General features: G+C 40.6%; 1 protein-coding gene across 5 annotated transcripts in view; it reads left to right on the top strand.

Moving 5' to 3' along the window:
- LOC122563092 (solute carrier family 45 member 3) overlaps positions 1-16,303 on the top strand; it is a 138,316-nt gene that overhangs the window by 67,825 nt on the left and 54,188 nt on the right. The gene's annotated exons all lie outside the window — the stretch shown is intronic.

The following is a 16,303-nucleotide window of genomic DNA, read 5'->3' as shown; positions in this document are numbered from 1 at the left end:
AGTCGAATTGTAAAACCCTATTAAATAGAGCTGGCATGTGCATGTTGGGCTGAACTGGCCCCTTCTATTTTGTGATTCAAGATTGAATTTTGCATCTACATAATGAACAATTCAGGATAAAGGAAAATCCTTTGATATCTGTTTGTTAACCACCACACAGTGCTCATTCAGATCTGGTAGGGTATACTAACTTAAGCCATTGATACGTTGATTTGACTGAAGGTTCAGCATTTTAGATTTTATTTTGATGTGAAGGGGCTGGTACACAAATGGAAGTCTGTACATTAGTGTGACAGGTTATCATGGGACATTGAGCTCTTCTTTACTGATCTGGGTCTTTTAATCTAAGCAATTCAATTGTGAGAATTGCAGATCCAAACGTTTAGCACTCTCACTGTCACAGAATTGTTACAGTTCAGATGAAGATTATTTTGCCCATTGTGTGTCTCCAATGGCTCTTCAAATGGGCAATTTCTTCAATGCCATTCTCCTCGGATTCTTCCATGTTCCTTTTTTTTTCAAATAACCATCAGATTTCATTTTAAATGTTTCAACTAAATCACTCCTAGAGGTTTTCCCTACCATTGAAGTTGAGCTGAGCATATGATATCCAACAGACAGCAACTAAATACCGAGGGAGAGGTAAACTGGAAACTCATTCTGCACCAATGCTTTCTAATTTGGGAAACTTCTTAACATCTTTCCAAGTTTAAAGGATTTTGGAGAAATGTATTTTGGCATTTAAATTTCTGCTGTATGATTTTGGTTGCTTGATCTCAGTTAGCTGTTCAAGCAGTTTCCACATTTGCAAATTGCCTTTTGTGACTAAAGGTCTGGACTATGGTAGTTAGTTTATTTTCGTTCTATTTATTGACTGCTCCCTCTTTTTCAAAGGAAGCTGCAGAATAATTATATAGGAAGACATATGCTCCATTCCTGGCTTGCTTCATATGTGGCTGTGCAGGATTCTTGTACCTTAGCCTGATTACAGTGGAATGTGTTTTTTTTCCATTGAATTGTGGGAGTTGTCTCCCAATGCCTTGTCAAAGTAGATACTATCATGATTCCAATTATAAGAATACTGGGCAACTGGATCTTTATGATCTGGCTTGATAGGCCATAATTGTTTTAAGAATAGAATTTGGAGAAGAGCTATAAATGAGAATATGTGGAGGGATTCGAGGTTTGAATTGAAATATCAAAGCATCTTTATTATACAAACTTGAGAAACACAGGCATAAGCCTAATAACTAAATGGGTATGCTGAACAGGCAAGACAATGATTCAAAACTACATTTCAACTCTAGCAATACCACAGACTGCACTTTAAATGATTGATGTGATCAAGACTTAAATTTAAGTGACACTGTGGGTCACCAAATCTCACTAAAGCTGTGCCTTCTCTTTGTAAAGGATCCAGGTGCTCTGGTTTCCTTCCACAGTCCAGTGATGTGCAGGTTAGATGGATTGGCCATTGTGTCCAGGAATGTGTGGGCGAGGTGGATTAGCCATGGGAAATGCAGGGTTACAGGATTAGGGTAGGGGGTGTAGATCTGGGTGTAATGCTCTTGGTGTGGACTCGATGTGCTGAATTGTCTGCTTCCACACATACATTGTCGGGATTCTATGATCTATGAAGTCTTTGTTCTCGAAGATCTATTTTTGGAGCACCATCAGTCTTTTCCCCTTCATACTGCCCCAATGACTGCTTGTGTTTTGATTTGTTCAATCTCTTCTACTGAGACTGAGTTTCCACTCAAGTGTCTAACTACAATTTATATTTTCAGCTTTTATCAAAGTTATGATGGATCTAAAATGTACTTGTGAAGGGGTGGCCATATAAGTTGTTAACTTCACCATTGCTGAATTTTTCTGCGCTCCAACCTTTTTCAGTTGCTTTTTTATTGGTTTCCTTCACCATGCCCTCAGCTCCATTGAATGAGAAGTTCCTGGGCCTCCCTGCCCTTTCCTTTTTTCTGAAGTACAGATTCACCACACCCCGAGACATCTAAGCCCTGTCTGTTGCTAACACCAACATTTACCCTTCAGCATTTTCCATCTCTTAGCTGTAAGTAGTGGCACACAGGAAACACACAGATAAATTGAAACCAGGGAACTTTCTGAAACTCCATGCATCCTCATGATGATTTAACCTGCTCTGAGCTATCCCTGATTTAACTTTTAGATTAACTGTCCCTTATTTACTGTTTCTTCTCTGAATTAAGTTGGTTTTACCATTCTTTAGATCTCATTGAATGCTTTTAATTTAGCTTAACTCTCAAAACAATCTATCCCTCCGAGCTGTGATTACTGGCCCAATACGTATTACTAAATCAACATCATAAATTAAGCAGATTATCCGGTCACTCTGACATTGCTGTTTGTGGGAGTTTGTTAAACTCAAATTTGCCACCTTGTTTCCTACATTCCTTAGTATCTACATTTCATAAATACTCTGTGACATCCAGATCATGAAAAACCCCTCATAAATGTGTATCCTTTTCTGTCCCAATCTTGTTACTGAGGTAATCTGAGCCTTTTAGTAGTTGCACCAATATCCTCAGTTCTTTGGAAGTGTGTAGATTTATACAGACCACTCTAGCAGGATTGAACAGAATTTGAATACAAGTCTGAAAGGGGCTGTGATGCGTTTACAACAGTTTGGTCACATCACAATAAGGGAGAATGCTTTTTTAAAAAACTATTTTTCTAATAGTTCTATTAGAACTTCTAACAGCATAGAGTTGATCCCCATAAGACCGATCCAGGTCAGCATTGTCGAATGAAATGAAAGAGGCTGGCATTCCTTACATTTCAGTGGATGAACATGCCATTGTTATGCCCCATTTTAATGCTTGTGCAGGTAGGTTGCTTTAACTGGCAGAGGTTAATTAAGCTCACCATGATGATAATCATGCAACTGACACAATTAATCCCTTCTCCGAACTAATGAGCTGTCATTGACATTGAATACATCTCTCACTTCTTAATACAGCGTTATAGACTGATGCATATTTATCATTGATTCCTATGTTTTAGACTCTTAAGCATCAATGAATTGATCATGCACTCGCTTTTGTACAGTATGGGGTGGGGCAGGGAATCAAACTGATTGCACTCCTATGGAGCTATGTTGACCAAAATGAATTTCTTTGTCTGGTTTCTTTTCAATCTCCAAATTATAGGTTGGCTAATGGTTTGGTTTGCAGCCAAGTAGCCATTTCACAATTGCTTTTTAAGCTTGATTGTATAACTCATGTATTTTCAGTGAACTTGGACCAGCTCTCAGTCTGACTTTCTGGCTTCAAGCCAGTAAAACACACTTTTTTTTATTGGTTCTCACTCCTGGCTGTAAGCTACAACAGCAGGATCTATGTCATTGGCCCTCGCAGAAAAGCACGGCTTATTTTGTTCAATAATGAGGGCTACCTTTCTTCTCCTTTGCCCTCATCAAATTGACTTCATGTTGAACATGTTTGCATTTAGATTAATATTGTGAGGGAGGATTTCACTGTTGGCAGGCATGGAATTTTAAAAGGCCCATCACATGAAAAAAACTGGGTCAAATCTGTAAACAATTCCTGGCTGGCCCCTGGTCAATGAGCCAACTGAATGAACCATAAGTTGGATAATTAGAGAAATATGCAGGAGTTTCACAGCCACCATGCTTATTCACACTAATACTCTGTATTAAGCATATGGTGCAGTGATGTATATTGTATGTCACATATGAACATAGGAATTAGGAGCAGGAATAGGCCATTCAGCACATCGAGCCTGCTGTACAATCATTAAGTTGATGGCTGATCTGATTGTGGCTGAACTCAGTGTTCCTGTATACCCCCAATATTGATTTTCCTCAGTTAGTTAAAAGATACAACAGTCACAACACACCATTCTCTAACATAGCAATACACAATTCCCCTCTCCATCAAACAAAACACCTCCACCATTTTTCATGAAGCCCACAAACTCTAGCTTTTTGAGGACCAAAGAGTGAAATTGTGATTAAGAATTGAACAAGAACGTTTTGAGAAATATATCTTTTTTTTTAAATATTAAGAATTCCAAAGTAGGAAGGATGCTTCAAGTCCTCTTTTTCTGTCTCCTGTTTGCAGTCAGTCGAACTCTAATCAGATAGCTACTTTAGTTAAGGCTGTATGTAAGTAGTTGATTTTTATTTGTAAAGATATTTTCCTGTCTGTGTAAAGTCTTTATGTTAGTGAAACGCTGTGTGTGTCAGTTTATAATGGGGAGTTTAGCTCTTCTTTACTGATCTGGGTCTTTTAATCCAAACAATTCAATTGTGTGAATTGCAGGTCCAAACGTTTTGCTCTCATACTGTCACAGAATTGTTACAGTTCAGAAAGAAGTTGTTCAGCCCATTGGCTCTTCAAGTGGGCAATTTAATTAGTGCCACTCTCCTGCCTTCTCCTCATAACACTGCGCATTCCTTCTTTGAAATAACCATCTGAGCCCCTTCAGAATGTTTCAATTGAATTATTGCTTGAGATTTTCCCTGTGGGGAGAGATCTGACTTGTGCATAGTGTCATTTCTTGATGAGCAATTTGAGATGATTGGTCAGTAGTACAGTAATCCAGAATTGCTGAAATAAGTGACATTTTGTCAAAGTCTTGCACTCATCAGGATAATTTGTGAGAAGTAACTATATTTATGGAAAGTAGTACTTCTGCTTTACGCAAGAAGAGTGCTGATAAGTTGGTAAGTGGTCTCTGGTACAGTTGCTGTCATGGAAAATGCCTCAGTTGGATAATAACTGACACTTAACCATCAAACTTTTCCAAGCTACAAGCTTAATATGCAAAAATAAAACAATACTACAGATGCTGGAAATCTGAAACAAAAATAGAAATTGCTCGAGAGACTCAGCCTTTCTGGCAGCATTTGTGGAGTGAAAGCAGAGTTAATTATTTGAACCAAGGACTAATACACAGGACCCTGTTCTTGGAGAAAGTGAGGACTGCAGTTGCTGGAGATCAGAGTCAAAGAGTGTGGTACTAGAAAAGCACAGCTGTTCAGGCAGCATCCGAGGAGCAAGAGAGTCGACGTTTCAGGCATATGCACTTCATCAGAAATCCTGATGAAAGGCTTATGCCTAAAACATCGATTCTGACTTCGGATGCTGACTGACCAGCTGTGCTTTTCCAGTACCACACTCTAGGACCCTATTCTTATCAGATTCCCCTCATCACAACTCAGCAGGTTACCCCTTATTCTCTGGTTCATTTCTTAGGGCAATGCTTAGCCAATCAGAACCTACCATCTGGTTTAAATTGCATGACCATTGACTGTTGGTCATCATCTAACTGGTGCATTTTTCATGATCTAACGCTACTAGCAATTGAAGTCCACTTGCCAACTAATCAGCTGTCTCCTTATAAAATATATTTTATTTTCCCTTTTAATTTGTAATTTTTCTAAGTTGTCCTGATGAGTGTCCAGAACATCCAGAAGAGATGTTAGGAAGCACTTTTACACACACTGTGGTAGATGTTTGGAACTCTCTTCCACAAACCGCAGTGGATGCTGGATCACTTGTTAATTGTAAATCTGAGATAAATAAATGATTAAGCAAAGATATTCAAGTGTATGGGACACTGGCTGGTATTTGGAGTTAGGCCACAGATTGGCCATGATCTCGTTGAATGGCAGAACAGGCTCAAGGGGCTGAATGACCTACTTCAGTTCCTATGACCTATACCCCAGTTCCTGTCTGTTATTAAACGCAATCTTTAGTCTCCAAATCAGTGTTCTGAATCAACCTGAAAATAATTGATGGCTTTATTCAGACCTGCATATCTTACTTAATGTGTGTGAAACCCGTGCAGGACATGTCATGCTACAACACGTGCATTACATGGCTGAGTACAACGGTTTGAATCAAATAAACATTGATTTGAAGTTTCTGGGGAGTGGTAAACAATGCTGTATTGCCACTCCAATCCAGTACTCCTTTATTGTAGTCCTGAGTGGGTGCTGACCTTCCAATGACAACCTCTTCAGAATTGAGGGGCATTCAAGATTATTTGAAGGGGAGGTGGTTTTCGTCGACCAGCCGTGTCCGGTTTAGAACACAGAAACTAGTGCCGTATAGTCACTGCATGTTCACTAACTGCCTGGGGAGCTCTGGGACATTTGAAACATCTTTTCAGCAAAGAATGAGTGTGTGAGTAAATGGGTAAATGTGATGAGTGGCAGAAGGGGTAAGATGAGCGAATATGTAGTGGGTAGGATTGTAGGTGGCTAAGGTGACAGCTGGGTGATGAAGAGGGTTTGTTCAGCAGAGTGAGGTGGGGGAGTTGGGAGTTAGGACAGTGAGGTTAAGGAGGGAATCTTGGGGTCAGGAAGTGGGTGTTTGGAGAGACCAAGAAGTTAGAGACAGTGAGTCCAAAGTCAGATATATCATTATTCAACAGTTGGACTAGGATGTACTCACCTGATAGTTTCCTGTATAACTCTTCATGTATTTAAACCAAACTGTCTGAAGTCTCTGTCTCTCTTTCGGAGAGTCCCAGAGTACAGAGAAGTTGCGCACTGGAAATTGCAAACTTCCCAGGCAAATCCCTCTGTATGGGTGTGTCAGGACCTGTCTCTGGTCATACATCTGGTCTCTGACTGCCTGGCAACCAGGTGATCTGGGGCATTGTGTTTTAGAAGCTATGGAATGGGCCAGTTTCAGTTGCTGGTTTCCAAAATGACTGAACTGAAGTAAATTGGGCTTGGTCCCCACTAAATGTGGGTGTCCTGTAACATGGGAAATGAGTCATCTCTTGGCCAGATGGATCCACTTCACTGATTAGCCTGTGTATTTTATTTGGGTCACATTGCTGTGCTGAGGGGCCCAAGTAGAAAGTTGGATCCAGGAGCTGTTTTCAGACAGATCAGTGACATGAGACTTAAGAGGGTCTTAAATTTTCATTTCTTCCCTTGTCATTGTGCATTAAATGTGTCCAGTTTAGGATTGTTCTGTAAAATATTCATTTGACACCTCATTTCCCAAGACTCCACTTCCTTGAGAGAAAGCCTGCCCTTTTTTGATAATTGCAATGTTTCATATAAACTGAATAACATTGCAATATGTTCAGGATATTGCTGTTGGTTATACAGCACACTAGGGATGGGAATACCTTTTTGAGTTCATATGAAACATGATCAAGTGTTTGCTAATGATTCTTTCAGAACTGGCTAAGACCAGAGCCTGTTAAAGCAGTTCCGGATTGTCATTGTGCAGATAATTGGCTGCACTAATGACTGTGAGATTTTCCTCTTGCTGTCTCCACTATGTAAAATTATACACATTTTATATGATGAAGCCTTCCGAAAATATACTTTGTTGTTACTCAAACTCTTCACATTTTTAAAATGCTCTTTGACAGGATGTGGGCACCTCAGCATTTTGATGCCCATCTCTAATTGCGTTTGAGCTGAGCATCTTTTCAGAGGATCGTTTAAGAGTCAACCACACTGTTGTAGGCATGGCGTCACATGTGGTCCAGACCATGCACATAAGAACATTAGAAATAGGAGCAGGAGTAGGCCATTCGGCCCCTCAAGCCTGCAAAACCATTCAACAGGAATCAAGATGGCTGACTACTCAATACATGAACAAATGATATTAATGAATCCCTTTTTTTGGGGTTGAAGGAATTTTCATGGTTACTGAAAGTATTTTTCAAATCCAGGTTTTTTACAATTCCTAGATTTTAAACTTGAACAGTTTTTCTGGTGGTATTTAAATCTTTGCCCGGACAGTACTAGCCTGGGTCTCTAGATTGTTAGTCCACTAAAACCATTCCCATTTTGCCATTTGATCCTCACATTGAAAGAATAGAAACCTGACCTCTGCCAAATGGACCTGGAATTTAAACTGTAGAAACGTAGTCAAGTTGGTGGTGTTGAACTTCAGAACTGGATCCTCATGGCTGAAAGGTGGTTGACTGCGATAAGTCAATTGACGAAGCAACCAGAAGTGACAGTGAGGAAAAGCTGTTGTATGTAACAAGTAGTTTGGATTTAGAATGTTCTACCTGGTTAGCTGGCAGATGCAGATTCAGCAGTAGTACTTGAAAGGCAATTGGATAAATGCATGAAAAAGAAAGATTGTGGAGCACAGGAAGAGAGCTTGAAAATGAATTTACCTGAATTAAAAGAGCTGGCATGGTGGTTCAGTGTTTAACACTGCTGCCTCACAGCACCAGGTACCCAGATTTGGTTCCACCCTTGGGCAACAGTCTGTGTGGAGTTTGCACGTCCTCCCCATGTCTGCATGGGTTTCTTCCCGCAGTCCAAAGATGCGCAGGTTAGGTAGATTGTCCATGGGAAATGCAGCTTTGCCAGGATAGGGTAGGGGAATGGTCTGGGTAGGATTCTTTTCAGAGAGTCATTGTGGACTTAATGGGCTGAATGGCCTGCTTCCACACCAAGGATTCTTTGACATAATAGGTCAAGTGGCTTCTTTCCCTTCTCTCTAATCATTTGAGTTTATTTTGTAAAGCTGATATTTGTTTTTATAAGAAAAGTAAAATAATTCAGATGATTAAATGCCCAACTGTTGTAGTCCAAGCCAACTAAGTGTGCAGTTGAATTTGAGGCTCAGTGAGGGAGGGTAGCTAGACACATATTGATTAGAACCCAAAATCAAAATCAACTCAAATCTATCCTGGTAAACACTTTCTCAAGTGAACCTGGCCCAACAGTATGGGGACAGGAAACTTCTGTGTTTAGCGACCCTCCCTCCTTCACTGAGCCTTGAGGTCATGAGCAAGCTGGACAAAGGAGAGCCAGTGGATATGATCGCTTTAAATTTCCAGAAGGCCTTTGACAAGGTGCTGCACATGAGGCTGCAAAACAAGATAGGAACCTGTTGTATTGAGGGCAAGGGTACTGGTAGGGATAGAGGATTGGCTGACTGGCAAAGAGTAGAGATAAAGGGGTTTTATTTTTCAGAATGTGGAGGTGTTGGTGTTGGACCGGGGTGAAAAAAAGTTTAAAAATCACAACACCAGGTTCTAGTCCAACAGGTTTATTTGGAAGCACAAGCTTTTGGAGTGCTGCTGTTTGTCAGGTAACTAGTGGGGCAGGATCATAGGGCACAGAATTTATAGTAAAAGATCATACAACTGATGTGATATATTGAACAAACCTAATAGGTTCCAAATAAACCTGTTGGACTATAACCTGGTGTTGTGATTTTTAACGTTTTCAGAATGACAGCCGGTGACTAGCGGAATTCTCAAGGATTCAGTGTTGGGACCACAACTATTCACGTGATACATTGAATGAAGGAATTAAGGACATTGCTGTTAATGTTGCAGATTACACAAAGATAGGTGGAAGGACAGGTAGTGTTGAGGAAGCAAGGAGGTTGCAGAAGGACTTGACAGGCTAGGAGGGTGGGCAGAGAAATGGCAGATGGAATATAAGGTGGGGAAAATGTGAAGTTATGCACTTTAGTAAGGAAGCAGAGACTATTTTCTAAATGTGAAAGGCTTCAGAAATCTGAAGCACAATGGTACTTAGGAATTCTAGTTCAGGAATCTGTTCAGGTTAACATGCAGGTTTGTTTGACAGTTAAGGCATATGCAATGTGAGCATTCATTTCAAAAGGCTTAGAATATGAAAGCAGGGATGTACTGCTGAAGCTGTATAAGGCCCTAGTACCACTGCTTTTGGAATATTTTGAGCAGTGTTTGGCCCTCTATCTAAGGAAGGATGTGCTGGCAGTTGGAGGGGCTCCAGAGGATGTACTATACATAAGAATAATTCTGGGGATGAAGGGCTTGTCATATGAGGAACAATTCAGGATTCTGAATCTGTATTCGATGGAGTTTAGAAGGATAAGGGGGCATCTGATTGAAATTTTATAGAAGACTGAGAGACCTGGATAGAGTTGATGTGGAGAAGATATTTCCAGTAGTAGGAGGGACTATCACTGGAGGTTACAGCCTTGGAGTGAAGGGTGGCCCTTGAGATTTGAGATGGGAAGGATTCCTTCAGCCAGAGGGTAGTGAATCTGTGGAACTCATTACCACAGAAGGCTGTGGAGTACAAGTCATTCAGTGCATTTAAGACAGCGATAGGTTCTTGATTGGGAAGAGGGTCAAAGGTTATAAGGAGCAGGTAAGAGCGGTGTTGAGAAACATCAGCCATGACAATAGACTTGATGGGCTGACTAGCCTAATCCTGCCTCTGTTTTTTTGGTCATATGGTTGATACAGATTTCTGGTAGTTTCTGATGAGCCTTGTCACACAAAGTAGTTAAGAAATCATTTTTCATCAAGATTTATATTTGCCTCTTGAATGTTCCAAGACTGTCTTTCAGGCTGAGCCTGAACCTAGGCATCCAAATAATTTCACTGTAACCCCCAATAAAATTTTAAGTGTGGAATAAGGCTTCAAATTGACCTAAAACAAAAATTGTGAATCACATGAACATGGTCATTTTGATTCAGAAGTTGACTGCTGTTTGATTTATAAGTCTGCATTCCTCCATGAATTTCAGTCCGATAAACCCAAGACACAATTTAAATCATTGATGATGCGACTGTAAGTTAGGTAAGGTGCAGATTAAATATGAATGATAACTAAGAATCCCATGTTATCCTTGGGTGGGCAGTACTGGAGTAGATGTCGGGAGGAAGTGACATTCCAGGAGGTTAATTAGTCTTTTTTTCTCAAGGACAGAACACAGTTTTGTCCTTGCATCAAAGGTTTGTTTCACTGGGTAGAGTGGACCCAGTTTCACAGCTAATGATTTACACAGAACCAAGCAATTTATAGTGCATCATGAGTATTCAAGAAAACAAATATTTAGTAGTAAAGTTAGATCGCCAATTCTTAGTCAAATGAAATTCTTGAATTACTGCATGCCTTCCAAATTCATAGGTTCACCTTACATTGAGTACTTTTTATCCCTTAACATATTCTTAACCCATTTTAATTCCAATTCTTATCCCTACTTTTGATTCAGATTTCAGTATCGGAAGTAGCTATTTAATGACAAATAGTTATTCCATTTATTGCTCAACTTCTGTCTAAAACACTCCTCATGGTTTGAACTGGATATGTTTTGTATTGACCTCTTGACATAACAGCCCTACTTTGAAAAAAAGGTTTTAATTGGAACGAAAGAATGTAAACACTGCATAAATATGCAGTGGATGTTTTGACTTCTCAAAGATTTAGTTGAAGTGCAACTAGAGATGAAAGTTAAAGGCCCTTGATATTTAATGTAACACTTGGACATGAATAAGGGACTGGGTAAAGGAGAGCGCGTAGGGATTAGAAATGATAAGTTGTCAAGATAAAAACAATCAATCATAAGTAGCATGTCCCATTGAACCTCTGTGGACCACACAGATTCCCAAATAGTTTTGACTGTGGAAATGAAAGACTTATTAGCAAAAATGCTAAAAACAATCACTCAGTTGCTTTTTTTGCACATCTAAATTTAATGCTAAGACATTCTCTTGAGTGAGCTTTAGAAATTTCACTTTCTTCTTAGAGAAACTGATTAATGCTATGGCCCAGCTTCACTGATGGGAAAATGAATGAAGTGGGGAAAACTGTAGCTACTGATGGCCTGCCTGTTTCTTTGCAATATATTGCTTTGGGTAATGTTATAATTCAGCATCTAGTTTGTCCAAATTTTTTTATATATAATCCACACTCTGCCAGATAAAAAATGTCTGTAAGTCAATTAGAGGGCTAGAAAACAAAAGCAAGAATGTACTGCTGAGGCTGTATCAGGCTTTGAGGAGAAAGTGAGGTCTGCAGATGCTGGAGATCAGAGATGGAAATGTGTTGCTGGAAAAGCGCAGCAGGTCAGGCAGCATCTAGGGAACAGGAGAATCGACGTTTCGGGCATTAGCCCTTCTTCAGGAAGAAGGGCTAATGCCCGAAACGTCGATTCTCCTGTTCCCTAGATGCTGCCTGACCTGCTGTGCTTTTCCAGCAACACATTTCCATCTCTGTATCAGGCTTTGGTCAGACTGCATTTGGAATATTAAGCAGTTTTCAGCCCTGTATTTAAGGAAGGATATACTGGCATTGGAGGGGGTCCAGAGAAGATTAGCAAGAATGACCCCAGGGATGAAGGGCTTGTCAAATGAGGAGTGGTTGAGGACACGAGGCCTGTATATTGTTCCAATTGCAATTCTAGCTGGTTCGTTCACTAGTTTAATATTGAACATGACATTGGGGCAGCTCAGTGGTTCGCACTGCTGCCTCTCAGCGCCAGGGACGTGGGTTCGGTTTCACCCTTGGGCATATGTCTATGTGGAGTTTGCACCTTCTCCCCATATCTGCATGGTCTTCCTATGAGTGCTCTGGTTTCCCGCCATGCTCAAAGATTGGTAGGTCTGGTGGATTGACCATGCAAAATGTCTACAGTGTCGATGGTGAATTAGCCATTGGAATTGCAGGGTTACAGGGATAGGGTGGGGGGGAGGGGGTGGTGGTTGGATCTGGGTGGGATGTTCTTTGGAGGCTTGGTGTGGACTTCATGGATCAATTGGTCTGCATCCATACTGTAGGGCTTCTATGAGTTTTATGATAGGAAATTGGAGTAGCTTGTAGTCCCTTCAGCCTGCTCTGCTGTTCAGTGAAGAGATGACTGATCTTTCTGTTAAATTCACTTTCCCTCCCTTTATCTCCATATCTCAGATTCTGGCCAGTAGTGTTCAAATATTTACTGATCTCATTCTTGAATATTTTCAATCACAGCCTCTGGGATACAGAACTCCGAAGATTCTCAAACTTCTGAAGATATTCCTTTCCATCTCTTTTCTAAATGGGCGATCCATTATTCTGAGACTGTCACCACCACCCTACCTCTTCAGGTCCAGACTCCATCCAGGAGAAACAGTCTCTCCGTACCTAGCCAACGAAGCCCTCCTATGAATTATACACATTCAATTAGATCATCTCTCATTCTTTCAAACTACAGAAAAAAATTGGCCTTATCTCCTCGATTTCCTCTCCATATTGGTCAGGAATAATTTTTTGATTGTTGAAAAACTTAAAAAAAACACACTTTTTTTGATCAACTTTAGAATAGATAAACTTTCAGGTCCGTTCAAATGGATGCTTTTGAGCTACTACATATCAAAATAACTAAAACTAAAGTGAAAGGGTAATAATTCGATAAAAATCATTGTGTCCTCGTGGTTTTTCTGGAATTTTGAAAGCATTTGACAAAATGCCTCAAGGCACTTAGTGCAAAGACTGAGGGAATGAAATGGTTGACTAAAGCTAGGAAGAAAAGGAAAGCACAGCTAGTAACGTGTCTCACTTCTCACTGTTGGGGCTTCTCCACATAGATAATTTGGGCATGGAAATGAAGCAACAGTGTCGATATACTGACTATCAATTTAGGAAGTAAGGCTATGTAGGTTCGGATGTAGGCAAGTGTGTGGCAAATTTTAATGTACAATATATAATAAGGCAGTACATTTGGTGGGCGGCTTAGAGGGAGCTCGTTTTTAAAAAAAAAAAAAAATTGGACTGAAAACATAATCAAGGCTAAAGTTGTCCAATAAAGGAATATGGAGGAGGCGGATATATATCTGGAGGTCTGCAAAAGCAGGTTTCAGAATGGAAAGGTGGTTGGGAGATGTGAAAGGGGGAAAATTGACTTCCACAGAAAGCAAAGAAATAATTATGAATCTGTACAAGACCCTGGCTAAGCTACAGTTGGAGAACTGCATGCTATTCTGTCAATAGTTAGAGTAAATTGTGTGGATGAGAGAATTTAGTTACAAGAAGAGTCTTGGAAAAACAAGATCTGTATTTTCAGGATTAGAGAGGATTATATGGGAACATATTGGATAAATTCAAACTAGTGACAGATTGTTATCGCTGTTGGTGAATCTTTTTTAAAGAGCACCATGCAGTTAGGAAGCAACAAAGAGAGAAGCAAAGATTGATTCTCATATTAGATTACTTAGTGTGGAAACGGGCCCTTCGACCCAACAAGTCCACACTCACCCAGACCCATACCTCTACATTTACCCCTTCACCTCACACTACGGGCAATTTAACATGGCCAATTCACCTAACCTGCACATTCTGTAAACCCTTCATCCCTGGGATCATTCTTGTAAACCTCGTCGGGACTCCCTCCAATACCAGCACATCCGTCCTCCGATACAGGGCCTAAAACTGCTCACAATATTCCAAAGAGAAAGTGAGGACTGCAGATGCTGGAGATCAGAGCTGAAAATGTGTTGCTGGAAAAGCACAGCAGGTCAGGCAGCATCCAAGGAACAAGAGAATCGACGTTCGGGCATAAGCCCTTCTTCAGTTGGCCCGAAACGTCGATTCTCCTGTTCCTTGGATGCTGCCTGACCTGCTGTGCTTTTCCAGCAATACATTTTCAGCACAATATTCCAAATACAGTCTGACCAAAGCCTTATACAGCCTGAGCAGTATATCTCTGCAATTGTATTCTAGTAATCTCGAAATGAATGCTAATGTTGCATTTGTCTTCCTAACTGCCAACTGAACCTGCACGTTAACCTTATGAGAATTCTGAACTGGGACTCCTAAGTCCCCTCGTGCTTTAGATTTCCAATGCTTTTCCCCATAATGAAAACAGTCTATGACTCTTCTTGCTAACAAAGTGTATAACCTCAGTTTCTCACATTGTACTCCATCTGCCACTTCTTAAACAAAAACTGAAGTTGCTGGAAAAGCTCAGTGGGTCTGGCAGCATCTGTGAAGAGAAATCAGATGCTGCCAGACCTGCTGAGCTTTTCCAGCAACTTCTGCTTTTGTTTCGGATTTGCAGCATCCATCGTTCTTTTGGTTTTTATTTGCCACTTTGTAAACCTCAATTGGGCAATCTTTTTTGCTTTTAATACACTCATCAAATTCTTCCATGGCCTCATTCCTCTACACTCCGGTCTCAGAATCCTAGCTGCCCATGTCTACAACCTTCCAAGGTTCTCTGAGCTCCTCCATGTTTAGCTTCTTGCGCATTCCTGGTTTATATCACTACACCATTTGAGACTTTGCTTCAGCAGCCTTGGTCCAAACATATTAATCACTCTCTACCTTTTAGAGTCAGAGTCATAGAGGTGTACAGCACGGAAACAGACCATTCAGTCCAACTCTTCCATGCCAACTAGATACCCCAACTTAATCTAGTCCCACTTGCCAACACCCGGCCCATATTCCTCCAAACCCTTCCTATTCATATAACCATCCAGATGCCTTTTAAATGCTGTTATTGTACCAGCCTCCACCACTTCCTCTGCATGAAATTTCTAGTCTTTTTGTTTTAAAGACCATAATACGTAGCAGCAGAAATGAGGCCATTCAGCTCATTGAGTCTGCTCCGCCATTCAATCACTGCTGATGTTTCTTAACCCAATTCTCCTACTTTCTCCCCATAACCCTTGATACTCAAGAAACTATCTATCTCATTGACATGGCCTCCACAGCCTCCTGTGGCAGTGAATTCCATAGATTCACCACTGTCTGGCTGAAGACACTTCTCCTCATTTCCATTCTAAAAGATCTTCCCTTTACTCTAAGGCTATGTCCTTGGGTCCTAGTCTCTCCTACCAATGGAAACAACTTCCCAACATCCACTCTGTCCAGCCCATTTAGTACTCTGTAACTGTCATTTAGACCCTGCCCCCCCATCCTTCTAAACTTTCTTTGTTTCATTCTTTCTCGTGTCAGAATATTTCTGATACTGAAGTAACTATGTTGGCCAAATCGAATTTGATTGTCAAAACACAGTAGTCAATGCAACGTCTTCATTTGATTCGCCATCGTCAGAGTGAATTGATGTTGCAAAAAAAGTACTCACGCTTCCTCATATATTGAGCTTTTCATTAAGCCTTTTTCTCTCTCTGTCCTCCTTAAAGTCACTTCTATTTTAATTAAATAATCTTTCAACTATCTTGAAGATGCAATCCAGAGGCTATACCCTCCACTTCCTTGCGACTTGTATTTAAAGCTTCCCAATAGAACAACCTCGCTTCCTTTTAAACTTTGCGCCATGACATATAGAAATTTCAACGGGTAGAAGGGAGGCCCTTTGGTTCATTAGATCAGTCCAAGCTTAAAGGCAAAGTGCTATATGAGGGACAAACACAAAACACTGGAGAAACTCAGCAGGTCGAACAGTATCTGTGAAGCGAAATAGAATTTTGAAAACAAAACAGAAATTGCTGCAATAGCTCAGCAGATCTGCAGCATCTGTGGAGAGGAATCAGAGATAACGTTATGGGTTCAGTGTCCCTTCCTCAGAACCCACAACGTTAACTCCGA

This window comes from Chiloscyllium plagiosum, unplaced genomic scaffold (genome assembly GCF_037043375.1).
Source record: "Chiloscyllium plagiosum isolate Xiang-an unplaced genomic scaffold, Cpla_swu_hap1 HiC_scaffold_26, whole genome shotgun sequence".
Lineage (NCBI taxonomy): Eukaryota > Metazoa > Chordata > Chondrichthyes > Orectolobiformes > Hemiscylliidae > Chiloscyllium > Chiloscyllium plagiosum.
This window is presented reverse-complemented; position numbering and strand designations above follow the sequence as displayed.